Genomic DNA, 20,913 nt, shown 5'->3' with positions numbered 1-20,913 from the left:
GTGCCAATGGGACTTAGTTGGCTCTTGCAAAGAAGGAAGTCAACTAAGTAAACCATTTTCAAATCAATTTAAAACCATTTATTAAGCAACAACAGTATGCAAAGCACTATCTTCCCTGTATGCGGGTCATAGCCATTGTCTTTTCAGTCTAATGGGGATGACAGATATAAAATGAATAAAAATTCATGATTGAATAAAATGAACTCTGAATACTTGTATAAGCAAAGCATATTTGATCCATCTTGGAGGGGGAAATTAATGTAATAAATTTTGAGGAAGAGAGACGGAAATAGGAGGAATGAAAGGGTCTAATTGCAGAGAATAAAATCAATGTTTATCTTCCCCCCCAACCATTCCCGTTTCTCAACCTCTGAAAGTCACCTTCCTCTAGAATATTTGAGAAAGAGGATGTTTGTCCCTCAGTTTGTTCCTGAATCACCCTCTTTGCAGCTGTTTCTATGAATCACTTGTTCCTCTCCATTGCCTTCAGCTCTGCCCTGATCCTCTGTCCTGGTGCCACCTGGATGATCTGGGATTGCTTTTAACATGCTGTGATGATGATCTCCATGGAAGGATACATGATCATGCTTCTTTTTGTTGCTCTTCTCTTTAATTCCCCACAATACCACCAACATAGAACTTGTGCATGTCTAATAGACTTAGTTAAAAGGTTGGTGAAAATTAGAGGGATTTATAAGATAAGGAGAAAAAATTTAAAATTGCATGACAAATATGACAAATCTCACAGCCCAAGTGGGGAAAAAACTGGAAGTCCTTTACCGGTGCCTTCCTGTGGAAATATTCCAGTTCTTAACCTTGCTTCCTTGCTTAAAAGCCCAGCCTTCTCTTGCCCCTTTTAAAAATGCTTAGTTCTTCAGTTCTCCAAATGTAAATCCTTATTCCTACTGTATATATCCCACCCACAGTAGGAGGTTCCCTTCTTTAGTTTTGTTTTGCTTTTAATGAGGAGACTCATAGGACAGCCACAGTGGGCTTTGCACCACAAGTCCAATCTCTCTTTTGAAATCTCCGTGACAGTCCAACTTAAACCTATGCATCCTCATTATTCTTGCAGTTTTCACTGTAACTGTTAGACTAATTACATCCCATATACCTTTTCCAGTAGAAACAATACTTTCCAAACATAGTATACTCTGATCTATATGAGAGAAGATAAACTGTTCTTAAATGTGAGGCTATCTGCCTAAATTCCCCTGCCTACAATGGAACTAGCACTTTACAAGATAATGCCAAGAAGTTTTGGTCTCTTTTTCCTACTTGCAAACAAAACAATTTCAAGAGGCCTACCTGTGCTTCAGAAATAAAGCCCACCATAGTACCTTGCCAAAGGAACCATCTGCCCCAAGGACCAATGTTAGTCACATAGAGATGAAGAAGAAGCTTTCTTCTTTGGGCCAGGTTGAATTCATGGGTAGTCTTCCTCTTCTCAGTGATCTCCATAAGGGTAAGGGATACAGTGGGAAAATGCCAATAGATGTACCATACCAACTTGTATGGCTCCCTGGCGCACGGTGATCTTATACTCTTCTTATGGTAATAGAATCTCCCCCACCGCCTTTACTCTTAGAAATGGACACATGACCAGCCAATCATGGTACTTCATATTCTTATCCATAGCAATTCATCCAAGGGTTGGAAACATGATTTAAATCTGGCCAATCAGAAACCTGCTCCAAGATTTTTTTTTAACCTAAACATTGGATAAAGGAAGCTTGTTTTCCTCTAGGGATGAAGAAAGCCCAGGACTGGGAAAATCTTGTTTTCTAGCATAAAGAAAAAGCTTCTGGAGTTTGAGACCAGCCTGGGCAACACAGCAGAACCTCATCTCTACTAACAATTTTTTAAAAATTAGCCAGGCCTGGTGGTGTACACCTGTAGTCCCAGCTACTCAGGAGGCTGAGGTGGGAGGATTGCTTGAGCGCAGGAGATCAAGGCTGCACTGAGCCATAATTGTGCCACCGCACTCCAGCCTGGGCAACATAACAAAACCCAATCTCAAAAAAAAAAAAAAAAAAAAAAAAAGAAGCTCCTCGTAGTAAAATAGTATACGACCAACAAGCATAGGAAAACAGAAACAAGATTCAGAAGAGTGTGCTGTTTAGAGTTTGAGTGCCTGGTTCCACTCATGAAGGTCTTCAGCGTTCCTGTAGTTCCTGAGAACCATCCTTCAATTCTCTGAGCTATTCCAGTATTCTTTCAATTAAGCTCAAATTTTACTGAAACTGGATTAAGTTGAGTTTCTCTTCTTGCAAACAAAGTAGTCCTGGGATTATACTCTATCTAGATCAAATCACGTTCCCTGAGAATGGGAATGAAAATAGGAAGTTACTCCTCCTGTAAACATAAGCAAATCCTATATATGCAATCAGGAAGTCCTTTCTGGCTGATGGCATTATTCTATATATAGCCAACTGTGACCCTTAGGAAAACAACTTCTAACATGCTAGCATGATATCACAGATCCTTTTTATCCTAGTCAACCAATTGTTAAATACGGCTCTGTGGGAGGCCCTGGCTGGTCCTGCTGGGCCCTGACACTCCTAAGTATTGAACCAATTGCATATGTCACAGGCTTGCCTCCAGAAATAATTGCTGTGCATCTATGCATGTGATGTCTAATAATCATTGGGTAACCTGTGATCAATGAAGCAAAATGGTGATATGACATACCAAGAATTGTACTTGGAATATGATCTTTATCCAAGTGATAAAACTTAGTAAAGCCTTTTTTTTCTTCCAACTTTATAAAAATTATGATAGAGCTTTAGGGTAGTGAGGTTGATGAGACATTTTATAAGCCTCTAATTGGGGCTTCTGCTGATCTGAGAGAACTCAGCATGGCCATACAGATTGCCATTGCCACCAACCCAAGTCTGTCTCCCATGAAAAACCAGGGAGACTCAAGAAACTACATTCAACAAACCCTCTAGCCTAATATTTCCTGATGTTTTCCTGCAAGTATTTTCTTTTGGTTTCTATAGTAACAATACACAGCAACTTCTATAACACTTGTGTATTGATTCAGAACCTCTTTTTTTTTTTTTTTTGAGACGGAATCTTGCACTGCTGCCCAGCTTGAGTGCAGTGGCACAATCTCAGCTCACCGCAACCTCTGCCTCCTGGGTTCAAGTGATTCTCCTGCCTCAGCCTCCTGAGTAGCTGGGACTACAGGCATGCGCCACCATGCCTGGAAAATTTTTGTATTTTTTAGTAGAAACAGGGTTTCACCATGTTGCTCAGTCTAGTCTCGAACTCCTGACCTCGTGATCTGCCGCCTCAGCCTCCCAAAGTGCTGGGATTACAGGTGTGAGTCACCACACCCAGCCAAGAAGTAAGAAATCTTGGTGTCTACATTTTATATCTTAACTACAATCATATGCTTCGAAAGCAACCTGATAAATACAAGAGAACTCATTCAATTCCAAATATTCACTAACAGATAACCCAGATGTCAGAAGAGTATCCTTGCCTCTTAACGTGGTTCAAACTCCCATTTCATATTTCCTTCAGTGAAAATCCAATGCCCGTCCCCAGAATATCTGGGAATTCCCAGGGTACTTTCACTCTCATTGTTATTTCTGTCTCCGAGTGCTGCTTCCACTGAAGAGTTTAATTGATAGATTATCTTGCCATGTGGCATGTGCCGTCCCTATTCTGTACCACATTAACCCAGACATGGAACTCAGTCTCTCAATTCCCACAGGACACAAGCTCACACATGCACAGCATCCACACAAGGCATTTGTGTAAACAGCAGAATCCACTAAAGATTTGGGATGGTGAAGGTGGGTTTACATCACAGAAATGAAAAGATCCTAAAACTGAACATTGCATGATCTATATCTGAAGAGATTTTAAGGTACATCATCATATTTCTTCACCACTCACTCTCCCTCCTCTCAGTTTTTCCCATCTCCAGATATTTATTGTAGAGACAATTAGCTGTGACTGTTCTTTGTCCCCAGCTATCCCATGTCCTCAGGAGGCATCTTCCATGGCTCATAGTTTATGGAGTATTCCACTAGCACAGCTTCTGGTCCCAGCTGTTAAGAATCTCCCTCCTCCCTGCCAGAGTATATGGAATGAATTTAATCCTGAAGCTGGAATATTCCAAAGCACATCAGCTTTTTCTTGCATAAGTTGCATGGGTTATTACATTGGAACAATAAAAGTTCTCTATGTACTTCACATGTCTTCTATCTAATGTATACTGTATTACTCAGTTCATTTGCTTCAGGTAACTCCAACCAAGCAATGATATACTATACAATGTTACTATACTCTTGAAAATTGGTCTGTGAGAACATTTAGGCTCTTAATAATGTGTAATAAATTAATTGAATCCCAAATTAAATTTTAAAAGTTTGCAAGAACAGAAAGGAAGCTAGATTCCTTCCTCTAGCAGAACACCTGGGGTTTTCAAATTTAAATGACACCAGGAAACAGCTGGTCTCTGGATAGATGTGTTTGTTCTCTAAAGTGATGAATAACTTCACCATTTTGGACTTTGAAATGGAATATTTTTCCAATTCTGCATGATAATTCTAGTCAAATAAATTCTTTATGTTTTATCTTGCTATTTTATTTCCCAGTGATATATGGAGCAAACATTGCTTCTCCTTGGGAGAAGGTGAGTAATTATATGGCCGAATGATCCATGGATCAAAATTCCTCCCTTAGAATCCAGAAATGCATTTGCATGAGTTTTCCCAGGGCATAGAGTTTTAATGCTATGGCCTAAGCTCCAGCTACAGGAGCATCAGGTGATGGGAGTTTAGCCATCTTTCCTCCTCAGAAGCATGGAGGTGATGTCACCTCCACCAGTGTTGCTTGCCAGTGGCTGCTCAGTGCTCACCTGTGTCTAATCTCTAACTACCACTGCCCCAGAATATGCTTGGGCCGATTCATAGACTCAGTGTGAGTTTCACTGCGTGTCAGCCCTAATGATGGCTGTGCAGTTCCCCAAACTCATGAGGCATGTCCCGGTGTTAGGGCCTTTGTACTGCTGCTGGAGAGTTTACTCTCCACAAATCTCCATGGCAGCATCACTCACTTCATCCACTCAGACACAGCGGCTTTCTCCCACCATTCTATCTAAAACAGGATCCTAGCCATCCTTTATCTTCTTCCCTGCTTCGTCTTTCCCATAGAACTTACTGCTGCCTGATACTATATTATAAACTTACTCTCTGTCTCCCTACTAGAAGTCCCGAGGTCAAGGACTTTGTTTAGTTCACCACTGAATCCCCCGCACCTGGAATAGTGGCTCTCACATAGTGTATAGGATCAGTGAGTGACAGTGATAGCCCTGGAAGCAACTGTATAGGTAGGTAGGTTAGAGCATGGGCTTTGGAGAGGGCAGACCCAGGTTCAAGCTCTGACTCTTCTCTCCGCAAGCTATCGAACTTCACCAAGGCATTTAACCTGTCTCAGAGAGTAAATTAGGTAATATATGAGAGTCATTTGGCAGGATTAACATCATTGTTTTCTCATTGTTCCAGCCCTCTTATTTTATAGATAAAGAACCAGAGGTTGACTGAGGCAGAGGGACTTGGGCAGCATCTCTAATCTTGAGGACACCATTTGCAGGGAAGGAAGCAAATCTCCCATTCTCTTATGATGGTATCCTTAACAGTTATTGAAACCCTTAAAAATGCACATTCACTTTGACCCAACAATTTTATTTCTGCAAATTTATCCTAAGCAAATAATCACCTATGTATGCAAAGATTTAGCTACACAGACTTTTATCACAGCTTTGGTTATAATAGCAAGAAATTAGAGTCCAAGATGGAGCAGATTTGATAAATTATGGTACAGTCACATGATAGCCCATTATATGACCATTCAGAATAAAATATAGAAGAATAGTTAATAACATGAGAAGATGCTTACGTAGACTCAAATAAAAAAGACTAACGTATGCCAAGAGGTCTGCGTGGTTAGAATCAGGGTGCATTGTATTTTCTTTGTGCTTCTCTGAATTTCTTGTGTCTTTTTCAATAAATATGTATTACTTTCATAAAATAAAAATTATAATAGCTTGCTAGTGTCTTCACAATAAAGTGTTACAGTGTTAATACATTTTATGAAGAGAACAATCAGAGGAGCCTAAACTTGAGGGAGTGTTCCTCATGCTGATGGAATGAAATTCTTATCTTCTTTTCTAAATGTCATGATTTTAAGGGAACAATTCTCCTACAGGTTTTGACACACAGCAGATTCCAGAGCGTTTGGGCTTCCTGACCATTAGGACCGATGGTGCTTGTGTCTGAACATCTACATTACTCTGTATTAGCACATTTAACTGATGACCTTAGCTAGGCTGCATTTTTTTAAAACCAAATTGACTTACAGCATTACTCATTAGATTTAAGTACTAGGATGATTCATCATTTACAGTAAATCTATTAGAAAGATTACACTGCAAAATCCACCATTGTCCATGTGGCAGGCCTGCCTGGAAATTAAGAATGGGAAGGGAAATTGAAGGAGAGAGATTCCTATCCGTGATTTGAAATTTAAACTTAGATAGCTATGGCAGGCATCTGAGCCTCAGCCAAAGTGGACCAAGGCATCTGTCACATGTCTCAGATATTCCACTCTAATAATAGCCTAAGATCTCTTTTGGAATAGGTTGGTGCCTTGTTTCATAAGGAAAGGTCTTGCATGTTAAAATACTTTAAGGAGTATTTCCTTACCCCTTAAAAAGATATTTGCCATATAACTGGGCTGCACATGTGATACATGTAACAATAGTTGAGTCTCTACTGGTTAAATATAACCCCAAACCAATAGCATGTTCAGCTGGGGGCCCGTGCTCACCAGATGTTATTCCACTAATAGTGAGTGAGCTCATCCTTGGTGTGGAAGGTTATTCATTTGGGAGAGAATAATGAACGTGAGACAATCATTACATCACCTTTTCCTGTGCATTATTCTCCCTTGCAGCTAAGAAGGAAAACGTGCTGCCGGGTTAGCTATAAGCTAACTCATGTTCTTGCTTTCTTAGATCTACATAAAGTGAATCACAGGGTAACTCTAATCCAAATTAATTTTTAATGTAGTATCTGATAGTTTATTAGGAGAGTTAGACTTTGGGATGGTCTCTGTCTCAGACCAGAGCAGCATGGCTTTTTGAGGTGTGATTATCAGTACTTTACTCCTAGAGGCACTATCCTCTCCTCACTCCTTTGCGGGGGTTATCTCATTGTCCACAGCTGACCATCTGGGAGGCAGAGATGGCTGTTTCTAGAAACATGAAGACTTCTGAATAATAGAGTAAATGTTTAAAATAATGCTCATGAGATCATGTCTTTTTTTGTTTGAATGACTCATTTGGGCTACCTATCAAACCACAAGTTCGAGTTCAGAATAAAATTAATTTACAGATAATATAGCAAAAGGGAGCAAAACATATACACACACATATACGTATATAACTCACACATATATATACGGGTGTGTGTGTGTATATATATTTTAAGAAAGACAAAAACAATCTTTCTGCGAGAAACTGGGTTTTTTTAGGAAGCACATATGTATCAGTTAAGAACCTTAACTCACCACTGAATTTTAATGCGGCCTTCCTCTAAACACAGTAACAACTCAGCAACTGGCAATCTTACTAAATATCTTTAAAAGGCTTTAACTTTATGCCAAGGGCTTAAACTTTGTTTCTGTCATGTCTTATTCATGTTTATAGAACGTGATCACAAAGGAAAGTGAAGCACTAATAATAACCACCCTGATGAGCCTGTCTTGGGCAGCAGCATCATCCCCTCACTTTCCCTTATACCTTCTTGAGCTACCTAAAAGTATACATTTTGACAACTAAGTGTCACCTCAGGAAGAAAATGTGGTGGCTGGGGAAACACTTGGCCAGTTATAAATCCTTCCATATTTTAAATTTTGATTCTGTTCTTTCCGTATTGGTCCCTGCCCCATATCTGCCACCTCCTGTGGCACCCTTTGCGCAAAGAGCACTGAAATGAAGATCAGGACACCTGAGAGCAGCCCCCAACTCCATCACTTTCTTTCTCTTCACTGCCTTTCACGCATCACAGTCTTCATTTGTAAAATTAGAATAAGAATATCACAAGCGGCAAAAAACTGCATAGCATATATATGTTTAATAAATTTAAACCGTTTGGGACATGAGAGTGTACCCAGGGACGCATTTTGTGACTTCTATGGGCCCTAGACACTTTTGCCTTCATGGACCCGTTCCTCATAAAAATATATTAAAAATTATCTTATGACTGTGTTGGTATAATGATAAACACACTAATATCATATATCGAAATTTTTTTCTTGGCTGGGCGTGGTGGCTCACACCTGTAATTCCAGCGCTTTGGGAGGCCGAGGCGGGTGGATCACGAGGTCTGGAGTTTGAGATCAGCCTGGCCAACATAGTGAAAGCTCGTCTCTACTAAAAATACAAAAGTTAGCCGGGCATGGTGGTGCATGCCTGTAGTCTCAGCTACTCGGGAGGCTGAGGCAGGAGAATCGCTTGAACCTGGGAGACAGAGGTTGTGGTGAGCCGAGATTGCGCCACTGCACTCCAGCCTGGGCAACAGAGCGAGACTCTGTCTCAAAAACAAACAAACAAAAAACAACCTTTTTTCTTGACCTAAAGGCTCATTTATTTTTCTTCTAATGTTAAAGAAATTAAAACACTTTTCTAGCCCCTCAACACTGTGCCTGATAGTAAGTCAGGGCTGTCTGCATCATAGAATCCTCAGCAGTGGATCATAGTTTGCTCTTTTTTCTCCCTCTTGGATGGCTTTTGTGGATGCTGTTCCTTTCTTTCTCTTCTCCTCATTTCTTGCTGATTTTTTCAATGAGTATACATTATCTCTTCCACCTCTCTCCAACGTCCCTTGGGTTCTCCAACTCTGGTGAGTCAAAGCTCACTTACAAACAGACACATAGTTCAAAGAATAAAAGGGATCAAAAACTGTTCTAGGAGAGTGGAGAACTGATTCCAGTTCAGTTCAGGCTGCTATCCTCCACCATCCCTGGAGACCCTTCTAAGCTGATCAGAAACACCTCTAAGTAGAGAGGTTTATATGCAGAGGTTTCTGGAATGGTATGCAACAAATTTTAAGAATAGTTTGTATTAGGTAGTGGGCCTTGAGTGTATTTTCCCTTTCTTCTTAGTAATTTCTGTATTTCTTACACTTTTAAAATGAGCATTATTTTTAATAGAAATGATAGAAATATTGAAATCCAATTTTAATAAGGATCAACTATTATACTTTGCTTCAGTAATTAAAAGAGGGGAGTTAATATCTTGGGATACTTTAAGTTGAATAGTTTTCTCAGTGGGTGGCCGGGTGTGTGCACGTACACACACACGCACACATACGCACACACACGGTGGCTGTGACCTAGCCCACCATATGGTCCTCATTTTCTGTATCTATTTCTATTTATGCTAACTCAAGAATTCGACCACTGTAATACAGCTGACTAACCTTTTGCTCCCTGCTTCCTTCTTGTATTAAACAGAGGGCTTATTTCTTGGGTGCTGTTTTCTTCAGTTTTCCTCACATAAGAGAAAGAATTCAAAGCTAAATTACATAGTAAAAAATTGTATTTGTGTTAACATTTTCTTTTAAGGCATTCCCTTCTCTCTGAATTGTCGAAATCATTTTCCTTTTGTGGCATTTCATTTATTGAAGGCCATAGTCTTACCATTTCCTTTTCAACCAAGGAAGAAAGCAAAGAAGTCTGAAGAATCAGAATCAGGGAACAATCAAGCACCTACGAAGAGCCCACCCTGAGCCCTGCCTTCTGCTAGCCACTGTGGGAAGTTAGAAGAGGTTCCTGGAGAGACCGGGAGGTCTACTGCCTCAGTGTTCACAAGCACTCCAGTCTCAGAATGGGGTGGGGACTGAGGAGAACTGGATAGCACCAGCAGCTGCTCCCCAACTCCGGCCAACTGTTGCCATGTGGGAATGGAGGCTCAGTCTTGCCAGATCAGCAAATTTTTCCAAAAAAGTTAGGAATCATGATTTTTGCATGAAACCTCTCTATTTAATAAGTTGACAACGAGAATTAAAAAACAAAAAAAACAGAAACGAAAAACACTGTGTGGGCCAACAAATGTATAGGCCAAATTCAATATGTCTGCAGGCCTGATTTGGCCTGCCAGTTTGTACCGGCTGCTTTATATTATGAATTCCCTCAGAATTCAAAAATGCTTACCACTCAAAATGATTTGGTGACATCTACAATGATCTATACACATTTTATGAGAAAAAACTTGAATAAGATTGCTTGTGTACAAATTATAAACTACAGAACTGGCAACTCTAGTCATTTAGCACTTCAGGGCAAAGTAACTTCTTGACAGAATTTTTCACTTTTGTTTTTCTTTTTAAGAGATGGAGTCTTGCTTTGTTGCCCAGGCTGGAGTGCAGTAGTACGATCATAACTCATTGCTGCCTCCAACTCCTGGGCTCCCACCTTAGCCTCATGAATAGCATATGCCACCACACTTGGCTTATTTTTAACATTGTTTATATATTGTAAAGACAAAGTCTCACTTTTGGCCCTGTCTGGTCTTGAACTCCTGGGCTCAAGCAATCTTCCTGCCTCAGCCTCCCCAGGTCCTGGGATTATAGGCATGAACCACTGCTCCCGGCCATGCCTGTAATTTGGCCATGCCAAATTTTTACTTCTAAATAATTGCTTTGATATCATGTAGATTCAGGCTAAATTATGTATCTATCAAGTCTTAACAACATATTTTCAAGGATGGACTCTACCACCATTATTGCCCCCAACACACACACACACACACACACATACACACACACACACACACACAAACACAATGACCCCTGTGGAAGATTATTTTGGGTTCCTGCAGGATTATTATTGTTGGAAATATCATTTTCAGTTTTGACAATAATCATTAATAAAATGCATAAATCTTTTGTCCTTGTATCAAAATAAGTTTGTTAGCATATTTTTGAAGTGTAACATAAATATTAGAAGGTGTATGAATCATAAAGGTACAGCTTAGATGAGTTTCACAAAGCAAGCACATCCAAATAATCAACACTCAACTGAAGAAAAAGAACATTACCAGAAAATAATAAACCAGCACATTTGGGGTATTATTACTCTTAATCTTAAAATATCTGGAAATGAGACTCCTTATAGCCTACCTTAACTTTCTAAGAAGCAGGAACCACTCTGTGGAATGATTAAGTTAAAACATATTTTATTACTTTCTTTAATTTTCCAACTTTATTAAGCTGATCATTTTTTAAAGAAAGATAACTTTCTGAGGAATCTCTAAAAAATCATATATGAAAAGCACACAGCTAAATCATAATCAATGATGAAAGACCGAAAGCTTTTCCTCTAAGGTCAGGAACAAGACAAGGATGCCCACTTTTGCCACTTCTATTCAACATAATCCTGGAAGTCCCAGCTGAAGCAATCAGGCAAGAAAAAGAAAGAAAAGGCATCCAAATTGGAAAAGAAGTAAAAATTATCTGTGTTCACAGATGGCATGATCTCATATATAGAAAGCCCTAAAGAAGGCCAGGCACGGTGGCTCTTGCCTATAATCCCAGCACTTTGGGAGGCTAAGGCGGGTGGATCCCTTGAGATCAGGAGTTTGAGACCAGCTGGCCAATATGGCAATACCCCATTTCTACTAAAAATACAAAAATTAGCCAGGTGTGGTGGCACAGGCCTGTAGTCTCAGCCACTCGAGAGGCTGAGGCAGGAGAATCACTTGAACCTGGCAGGCAGAGTTTGTGGTGAGCCAAGATGGAGCCACTGCACTCCAGCCTGGGCAACAGAACAAGATTCCATCTCAAAAAACAAATAAACAAACAAACAAAAACCCTAAAGATTACACACACACACACACACACACACACACACACACACCCCAACACTGTTAGAACTAATAAATGAATTCAGCAAAGTTAACGGATACTAAATCAACATACAAATATCAGTTGTGTTTCTATACACTGAACAATGAAAAATCCACAAGGAAATTAAGAAAATAATGCCATTTACAATAGTCTTAACCAAGGAGGCAAAAGACTTATACACTGAAAAGTACAGAATGTTTCTGAAAGAAAACATAAATAAATTAAAAGACATTCCATGTTCATGAATTAGAAGACTTAATATTGTAAAGATGTCCATACTACCCAAAGCAATCTACAGAGTTAATGCAATTCCTATCAAAATCCTAACAGCTTTTTTTTGCAGAAATAGAAAAATTCATTCTGAAATTCATATAGACTCCCAAAGACCCTAAATAGATGAAACAATTTTGAATAAGAGCATAGTTGGAGGGCTCATACTTCCTGATTTCAAAACATGTTATAAAGTTACAGTAATCAAAACAGTGTAGGACTGGCATAAAGATAGGCATACAGACCAATGAAATAGAATACAGTTCCGAAATAAACCTTCTGTACACATATGGTCAAATGATTTTCAACAAGGGTGCCAACACTATTCAATGGCAAAAGGACAGTCTTTTCTCAAAAAATGATGTTGAGGAAACCAGATATACACATGCAAAATAATGAAGGTGGACACTTATTGTATTAGGCTACTTGGGCTGCCATAACAAAATACCACAGACTGAGTGTCTTAAACAATAGAGATTTATTTCCTCATAGTTCTAGATGTTGTAGGTGCAAGATCAAGGTGGCAGCAGAATTAGTTTCTGGGACGGCCTCTCTTTCTGGCTTGTATATGACCACCTTTTCACTGAGTCCTTACATGGGCTTTCCTCTGCATGCACATGGAGAGGGAGCAAGATCTCTGGTATCTCCTCCTCTTCTTATATGGACACCAGTCCTATTAGATTAGGGCTTCACTCTTAAGACCTCATTTAACCTTAATTGTCCCCGTAAGGGCTTTATCTCCAAATGTAGTCACATTGTAGGTTAGAGCTTCAGCATATGAACTGAAGAGGGTGCACAATTTAGTCTAAACACTTAATTTATGCCATATAAAAAATTAACTCAAAATTGGTCAAAGACATAAACATAAAACCTAAAACTATACAACTCTTAGTAGGGAGAAACCTTCATAGCATTGGATTTGGCAATGATTTCTTGGATACGACACCAAAACATAGGCAACAAAAGGAAAAGTAGATAAACTGGACTACATCAAAATTAAAACTTTCTACACATCAAATGACACAATTAACAGAGTGAAAAGGCAACCTACAAAATTAGAGAAGACATATCAACTCATATATCTGAGAAGAAGTTAATATCCAGAATATGTAATGAAATACAACTCAACAACAAAAAAACTGAAACAACCTGAAGTAAAAATGGGCAATAACTTGAATAGACATTTCTCCAAAGATGATATACAAATGGACAACAAGTATATGAAAAAATGCACAATATAAGTAATCATTACAAAACTGTAAATCAAAAGCACAAAGAGATATCACTTCACACCCATTAGGATGGCAACTGTAAAATTAAAAAAAAAACAGAAAATAACAAATGTTGGCGACAATGTGAAGAAACTGAAACCCATGTACACTTGGTAGAAATGGAAAATGGTACAGCCATATGGAAAACAATATGGCAGCTTTTTAAAAAATTAAAAATGGAATTAGTGTATGATCCAGCAATTCCACTTCTGGGTGTAGATTTAAAAAATGGAAAACAAGGTCTTGAAGAGATACTTGTACATGCATGTTTATAGCAGCATTGCTCACAACAGCCAAAAAGTGGAAGCAATTTGTGTCCTTTAATGAGTGGATGGATAAATACAAAGTGGTATATACATACAATGGAAGATTATTCAGCCTTACAAAGAAAGCAAATTCTGACACATGCTACGACGTGGAAAAACCTTGAGAACATTACCTTAAGTGAAATGAGCCAGTAACAAAAAGACAAGTACAATATGATTTCACTTATAGGAAGTATCTAAAGTAGTAAAACTCATAGAAACAGAATGTAGAGGCCAGGAATAGTGGCTCAGACCTGTAACCCCAGCAATCTGGAAGGCTAAAACAGGAGGATCACTTGAAGCCAGGAGTTTGAGACCAGCCTGGGCAACATAGTAAGACCATGTCTCTACAGAAAAATTTAAAAATTAGCAGGGCATGGTGACTCACACTTGTAGTTCCAGCTACTCAGGAGGCTGAGGCAGGAGGATTGCTCAAGCCCAGGTGTTTGAGGTTACAGTGAGTTATGATTGTGCCACTGTACTCCAACCTAGGCAACAGAGCAGAACTCCATTTCTAAAATCAAACGAGCTGGGTGCAGTGGCTCACACATGTAATCTCAGCACTTTGGGAGGCCGAGGCAAGTGGATCACTTGAGGTCAGGAGTTCAAGACAAGCCTGGCCAACGTGGTGAAACCTTGTCTCTACTAAAAATACACAAAAAAGAGCCAGTTGTGGTGGCGCACGCCTGTAGTCCCAGCCATTCCAGAGGCCGAGGCAGGGGAATTGCTTGAATCCAGGAGGCGGAGGTTACAGTGAGGGGAGATTGCATCACTGTACTCCAGCCTACACTCCAGACTCTGTCTCAAAATAAATAAATAAATAAATAAATAAATGAATAAATAAATAACAAAGTAGAATGATGGCTGCAAGGGGCTGGGGAGTTGGAGGGGCAAACAGGGAAATGGGAGAGTTGTTGTTTAATGGTTGTATAAATCAGGGTTCTCCAGGGAAACAGAACCAATAGGATGTGAATATATGTATGCACACACACACGCACACACACACATGCGTGCGTGCACACACACACACACACACACACACAAAGCAAGCTTATTTTAAGGAACTGGCTCAGGTGATTATGAAGAGTGGCAAGTCCAAAATGTGCAGGGTAGGTTGGCAGGTTGGAAACTCAGGCAAGGGCCAATGTTGCAATTCAAGTTCAAAGGCCACCAGGCTGGAGACCCAGAGAAGAGCCCATGTTGCAGTACAAGGCTGTCTGCTGGCAGAATCCCCTGTTGTTTGACGAAGGCAGTCTTTTGTTCTTTTCAGACCTTCAGCTGATTGGATGAGGCCCACTCACATTATGGAGAGCAGTCTGCTCTACTCAAAGTCCATTAATTTAAATATGTATATCTTTTTTAAAATTTAAAAATCCCATGGCAGTGTATTTATAAATGTAAATCTCATCTAAAAACACCCTCACAAAAACATTTAGAATAATGTTTGACCAAACATCTGGGGACTGTGGCCAAGCCAATTAACATATAAAATTAAGCATCACAATACGTAATAGAATTTCTGTTTTGTATGATGAAAAGTTCTGTACAACAATGTGACTATACTTAACACTACTGAACTGTACACATAAAAATGGTTAAAATGATACATTTTATGTTATGTGTATTTTACCACAATTTTTAATAAAAGTATATTAGCTCTTTCACTCGGGCCTGTGGCACCAGCAAGATGGGCAAGTGTTGCAGTCTTTTTTTTTTTTTGAGACAGAGTCTCACTCTTTTATCCAGGCTGGAGTGTAGTGGCATGATCTCAGCTCACTGCAACCTCTGCCTCCCAGATTCAAGTGATTCTTCTGCCTCACTTCCCAAGTAGCTGGGACTACAGGCATGTGCCACCACGCCTGGCTAAGTTTTGTATTTTTTTAGTAGAGACAGGGTTTCACCATATTGGCCAGGCTGGTCTCAAACTGCTGACCTCGTGATCCACCTGCCTTGGCTCCCAAAGTGTTGGGATTACAGGTATGAGCCACCACACCCGGCCTATGTTGCAGTCTTTATACTGCCAGGAAGCTCTGTAGCCACCAACGCGACCAGAAGAGGCATAATAAACAGTTTAAGACCCATTTGGGTATATTTTTGAAGGCAATCTGCCACCAAGTTTTTATGGGGGGAAAATGGTCTTGCTCTGTCACCCACGCTGGAATGCAGTGGCACAATCACAGCTCACTGCAACCTCAACCTCCCAGACTCAAGCAATCCTCCCACCTCAGCCTCCTGAGTAGCTGGAACCACAGGTGCATGCCACCGCATCCAGCTAATTAAAAAAAAAATTTTTTTTTAACAGATAGAACCTCACTGTGTTGCCCAGGCTGGTCTCAAACTCCTGGGCTCAAGTGATTCTCCCACCTTGGCCTCCCAAAGTGCTGTAATCACAGGTGTGAGCCATCACACCCGGCCCAAGGCAAACCCCTTTGAAGGCACTTCACATGCAAAGGGAATTGTGCTAGAAAAAGTAGAGGTTGAACCCAAATAGCCAAATGCTGCCAGCAAGAAGTGTATCAGGGTCCAGCTAACCAAGAAATGTAATAAAATCACAGCTCTCATATGCAATGACAGTTGCTTAAACTTCACTGAGGAAAATGATAAAGTTCTGGTTGCTAGATTTGGTTGCAAAAGTCATGCTGTTGTTGACATTCCTGGATTTTGCTTTAAGGCTGTCAAAATAGCCGATGTCTCTCTTGGCCTGATGCAAAAACAAGAAGGAAAGGCCAAAATCATAAGGTTTGATGATGCAAAAATGGTAGCAATAAATTTTCATATGCTAAAAAGAAAGTATATTAGAGAGAGAAATTTCTTTAACTAAATACCAAAAGAAATCTTTCCCTAAGAGATGTTAGGATGCAAACAGGATTTTACCTTTGTCTTGGGTAAAAAGACCTTCAAAGAGTGAACTTCCATAAAGATTGAGAGGGCAACTTATTAAGTCATATCTCTAAGAAGCAATTTCTGTGGGGGAGTTGAGATTACATATTGCTTCTTGGGAATGTAATTTTTCTCAGACATAGTAAGAGAAATAGCAAGTAGCTAATACATTCCTTCTATTGTTACTCTAAAATAACAAACTCTTAAAACAAAATTTGCTTCCCAATTGTTCTTTTAGAGACAAGTCTGGGATCACTTTTTTTTTTTTTTGAGACAGGGTCTCACTCTGTTGCCCAGGCTAGAGTGCAGTGGCATAATCACAGCTCACTGCAGCTTCAACCTCCTGGGCTTAAGCAATCCTTCTACCTCAGCCTCCTGAGTAGCTTAGCACTACAGGTGTGAGCCAGCATGCCTGGCTAATTTTTTAATTATTATTTGTAGAGATTGGGGTCTCACTATGTTGCCCAGGCTGGTCTTGAATTCCTGGGCTCAAGCAATCCTCCCTCAGCTTCCCAAAGTGCTGGGATTACAAGCATGAGTCACCGCACCCAGCCTAAAATAATACACTTTTCAACTAAAGTATTGGTAATACCAGTTAATTTATGGCTAATCATATGACAAATTGAGAGGTGACAACATGCTAGCAGCTTGCTCTGGGTGCCTCCTCAGGCCTCAGTGTCCATTCTGGCCACACTTGAGGAGCCCTTCAGCCCACTGCTGCACTGTGGGAGCCCCTCTCTGAGCCGGCCAAGGCCGGAGCCAGCTCCCTCTGCTTGCAGGGAGGTATGGAGGGAGAGGTGTGGGTGGGAACCGGGGCTGTGCATGGTGCTTGCAGGCCAGTGTGAGTTCTGGGTGGGCACGAGCTTGGCAGGTCCCACACTTGGAGCGGCCAGCCAGCACCACTGGCCCCCAGCAGTGAGAGGCTTAGCACCAGGCCAGCAGCTGTGGAGGGTGCGCCGGGTCCCCCAGCAGTGCCGGCCTGTCGGTGCCATGCTCGAATTCTCGCCAGGCCTCAGCTGCCTCCCCTTGGGCAGGGCTTGGGACCTGCAGCCCGCCATGCCCAAGCCTCCTCCGTGTAGCCCGAGCCTCCTGGACGGGTGCAGCCTCCTGCTCCATGGTGCCCGTTTCCATCAATCACCCAAGGGCTGAGGAGTGCAGGCACATGGCGCAGGACTGGCGGGCAGCTCTGCCTGCATCCCTGGCGTGGGATCCACTAGGCGAGGCCAGCTGGGCTCCTGAGTCGGGTGGGGACTTGGAGAACTTTTATGTCTAGCTGGAGGATTGTATATGCGCCAATCAGCACTCTGTGTCTAGCTCAGGGTTTGTGGATGCACCAATCAGCACTCTGTATCTAGCTAATCTGGTGGGACTTGGAGAACTTTTATGTCTAGCTAGAGGATTGTAAATGCACCAATCAGCACTCTGCATCTAGCTCAGGCATTGTAGATGCACCAATCAGCACTCTGTGTCTAGCTAAAGGTTTGTAAATGCACCAATCAGTGCTCTGTGTCTAGCTAATCTGGTGGGGACTTGGAGAACTTTCGTGTCTAGCTAAAGGATTGTAAATGCACCAATCAGCACTCTGTATTTAGCTAATCTGGTGGGGACTTGGAGAACTTTTATGTCTAGCTAGAGGATTGTAAATGCACCAATCAGCACTCTGTGTCTAGCTAAATGTTTGTAAATGCACCAATCAGCACCCTGTGTCTAGCTCAAGGTTTGTAAATGCACCAATCAGTGTTCTGTGTCTAGCTAATCTAGTGAGGACTTGGAGAACGTCTAGCTAGAGGATTGTAAATACACCAATCAGCACTCTGTGTCTAGCTCAGGGATTGTAAACGCACCAATCAGCACCCTGTCAAAGTGGGCCAAACAGCTCTCTGTAAAATGGACCAATCAGCTCTCTGTAAAATGGGCCAATCAGCAGGATGTGGGTGGGGTCAGATAAGGGAATAAAAGCAGGCTGCCTGAGCCAGCAGCAGCAACCCGTTTGGGTCCCCTTCCAGACTGTGGAAGCTTTGTTCTTTCGCTCTTTGCAATAAATCTTGGTGCTGCTCACTATTTGGGTCCACACTGCCTTTATGAGCTGTAACACTCACTTCGAAGGTCTGCAGCTTCACTTCTGAGGCCAGCGAGACCACAAACCCTCTGAGAGGAATGAACACCTCTGGACGGGAGGAATGAAAAACTCCAGACGCGCCGCCTTAAGAGCTGTAACACTCACTGCAAAGGTCTGCAGCTTCACTCCTGAAGCCAGCGAGACCACGAACCCACCAGAAGGAAGAAACTCCGGACACACCATCTTTAAGAACTGTAACACAGCACGAGGGTCTGCAGCTTCATTCTTAAAGTCAGTGAGACCAAGAACCCACCAATTGTGGACACAAAATCACTATAATTTTAATACTGTGGTAAATATTGCTATGTACACAGGAGGTAGAATTTGATCCATAGAATAACCAAATCTATGCTTCCACTGCATTTTAAGTAGATTTTATGAAATTTTATGTTCACACTTGGGGATTCTTCAATAGGTAAGGGAGGTATACATTAAATGACTGTTATGGTGATCTTAGCTTGGAAACTATCAGAACATTCATTCGAGTTTTTGTATTCTAGAGAACCTCTTCTTAATACTTAAGTTCCTAAAACTCACACTTAGGTATGACAAGAAGAATGTTTTCTTTAATCCCATTATATTGAGCCATTAGTTTGTCCTATTAACAAGATTATACTAGTAATAATAGTTCTGATCCTAATGCTGATAGTCAAGGTATAATCACGATAGTAAAATAATTACTAATTATAACCAAAAAAGTAATATAAATTCAAATTACTCTAAATTCTATAGGAAAGATCAATTTAGCTTTTTGTATTCTGTTAATTTCCACAGCAGCTTTTTTTCCTCTACGAAATTAGAGTTAAAGAAAAGAGATAAGTATTGCCAAGTCAAGAAATTAGCTTTTCTTCTCCAAGGAAAGATAATCCCTTGAAAAGTCTTCCAGGGCCTGGCACAGCAGCTCATGCCCATAATCATAGCATCTGGGGAGGCGGAGGTGGGAGGATGGCTTCAGCCCAGGAGTTCAAGACCAGCCTGGGCAACATACAGAGACCTTGTCCCTACAAAAAATAATTTAAAAATTAGGCAAGCATGGTGGCACATGCCTATAGTCCCAGCTACTCGGGAGGTTAAGGTAGGAAGATCACTTGGGCCCAGGAGGTCGAGGCTACAGTGAGCAATGATTCATAATTGCACCACTGTACTCTAGCCTGGGTGGCAAAATGAGACATCTCAAAAAAAGAAAAGAAAAGTCTTCCAGTCTCCAGTAAAAGCTCTAACCCTTTGAGGAGCTCATTTAGGTTGGGTACAGCAAGTCCAATGAGGTGATGACAGAGGAGCTAGCTGAAATGCTGAGCTCAGGCCATTGCCATTTCAGGTTTTTAAGTATCCCTGTTTTGAGAGGAAATGTATTCCTTTCCTCTATTTCTACTTCACTTTAAAAAAATTCTTTTAAAAATTGAACACAAACTTGGGAAACCAATGAATCATAAATATGAATGAAATCTCTAAAGGGCATCTAGCCTATTTTCCTGCTTCTGAGTAAAAGTCTAACTTTTAAAATATATCTCCAGGGAAGGCTTTTCCCTAAACTCCTCCAGATTAGGGTAGGTACCTCCAGTATACCCTTTCACACTATATTGTATTTATCCTTCAAAGCACTTACCACCAATGAACTCAAATACTTATTTGGATTTGTTTAAGATGGCTAACTAAACTCCTCACTCACCTCTCTTCCCTCCCAAAATCATAATGACATGGTGAAAGAAATATGGCAATACAAATAAATCCATAACATGAAAGGTACCAATAGACTAGAAGAGTAAGGAATTTCTAGAAGATTTAATCCAGCTAGAAGAAACCCTATAAACTTTCCTACTGAAGAATAGGATTAAACTCTGATTCAAAGTAGCTGGGGCTAGCAGGAAACTGAGTCTAAGAGGCAGCCAACATGTAATGAAGGGTCTGGGGAATAACTGCATCAGCTTGCAACTCTCAGAACTGCTGACTTGGCCTCAGCCCTGGGGTAAAGCTATGAATCCACTTTCAAATAGCCAAATAAAATTAATATTCTGTTGAGTAAGACTCCCAGTGTGAGCTCTGGGACTACAGAGTTTAGGCAATAACCCCTATAACTGACAACTAGCTTGAGGGACAGGGAGCTCCCACATGCAGAAAACTAGGTTCCAGATGTCCTGAAG

General features: G+C 40.8%; 1 pseudogene; it reads left to right on the top strand.

Moving 5' to 3' along the window:
* The window catches only part of LOC100605048, a 54,349-nt pseudogene extending 37,838 nt beyond the window's left edge, over positions 1–16,511 (top strand).
* Positions 16,512–20,913: the final 4,402 nt, after the last annotated feature.

Source organism: Nomascus leucogenys, chromosome 7b, assembly GCF_006542625.1.
Source record: "Nomascus leucogenys isolate Asia chromosome 7b, Asia_NLE_v1, whole genome shotgun sequence".
Taxonomy (NCBI): Eukaryota; Metazoa; Chordata; class Mammalia; order Primates; family Hylobatidae; genus Nomascus; species Nomascus leucogenys.
The sequence above is the reverse complement of the archived record's forward strand: the minus strand, read 5'-3'. Positions and strand labels throughout refer to the sequence as shown.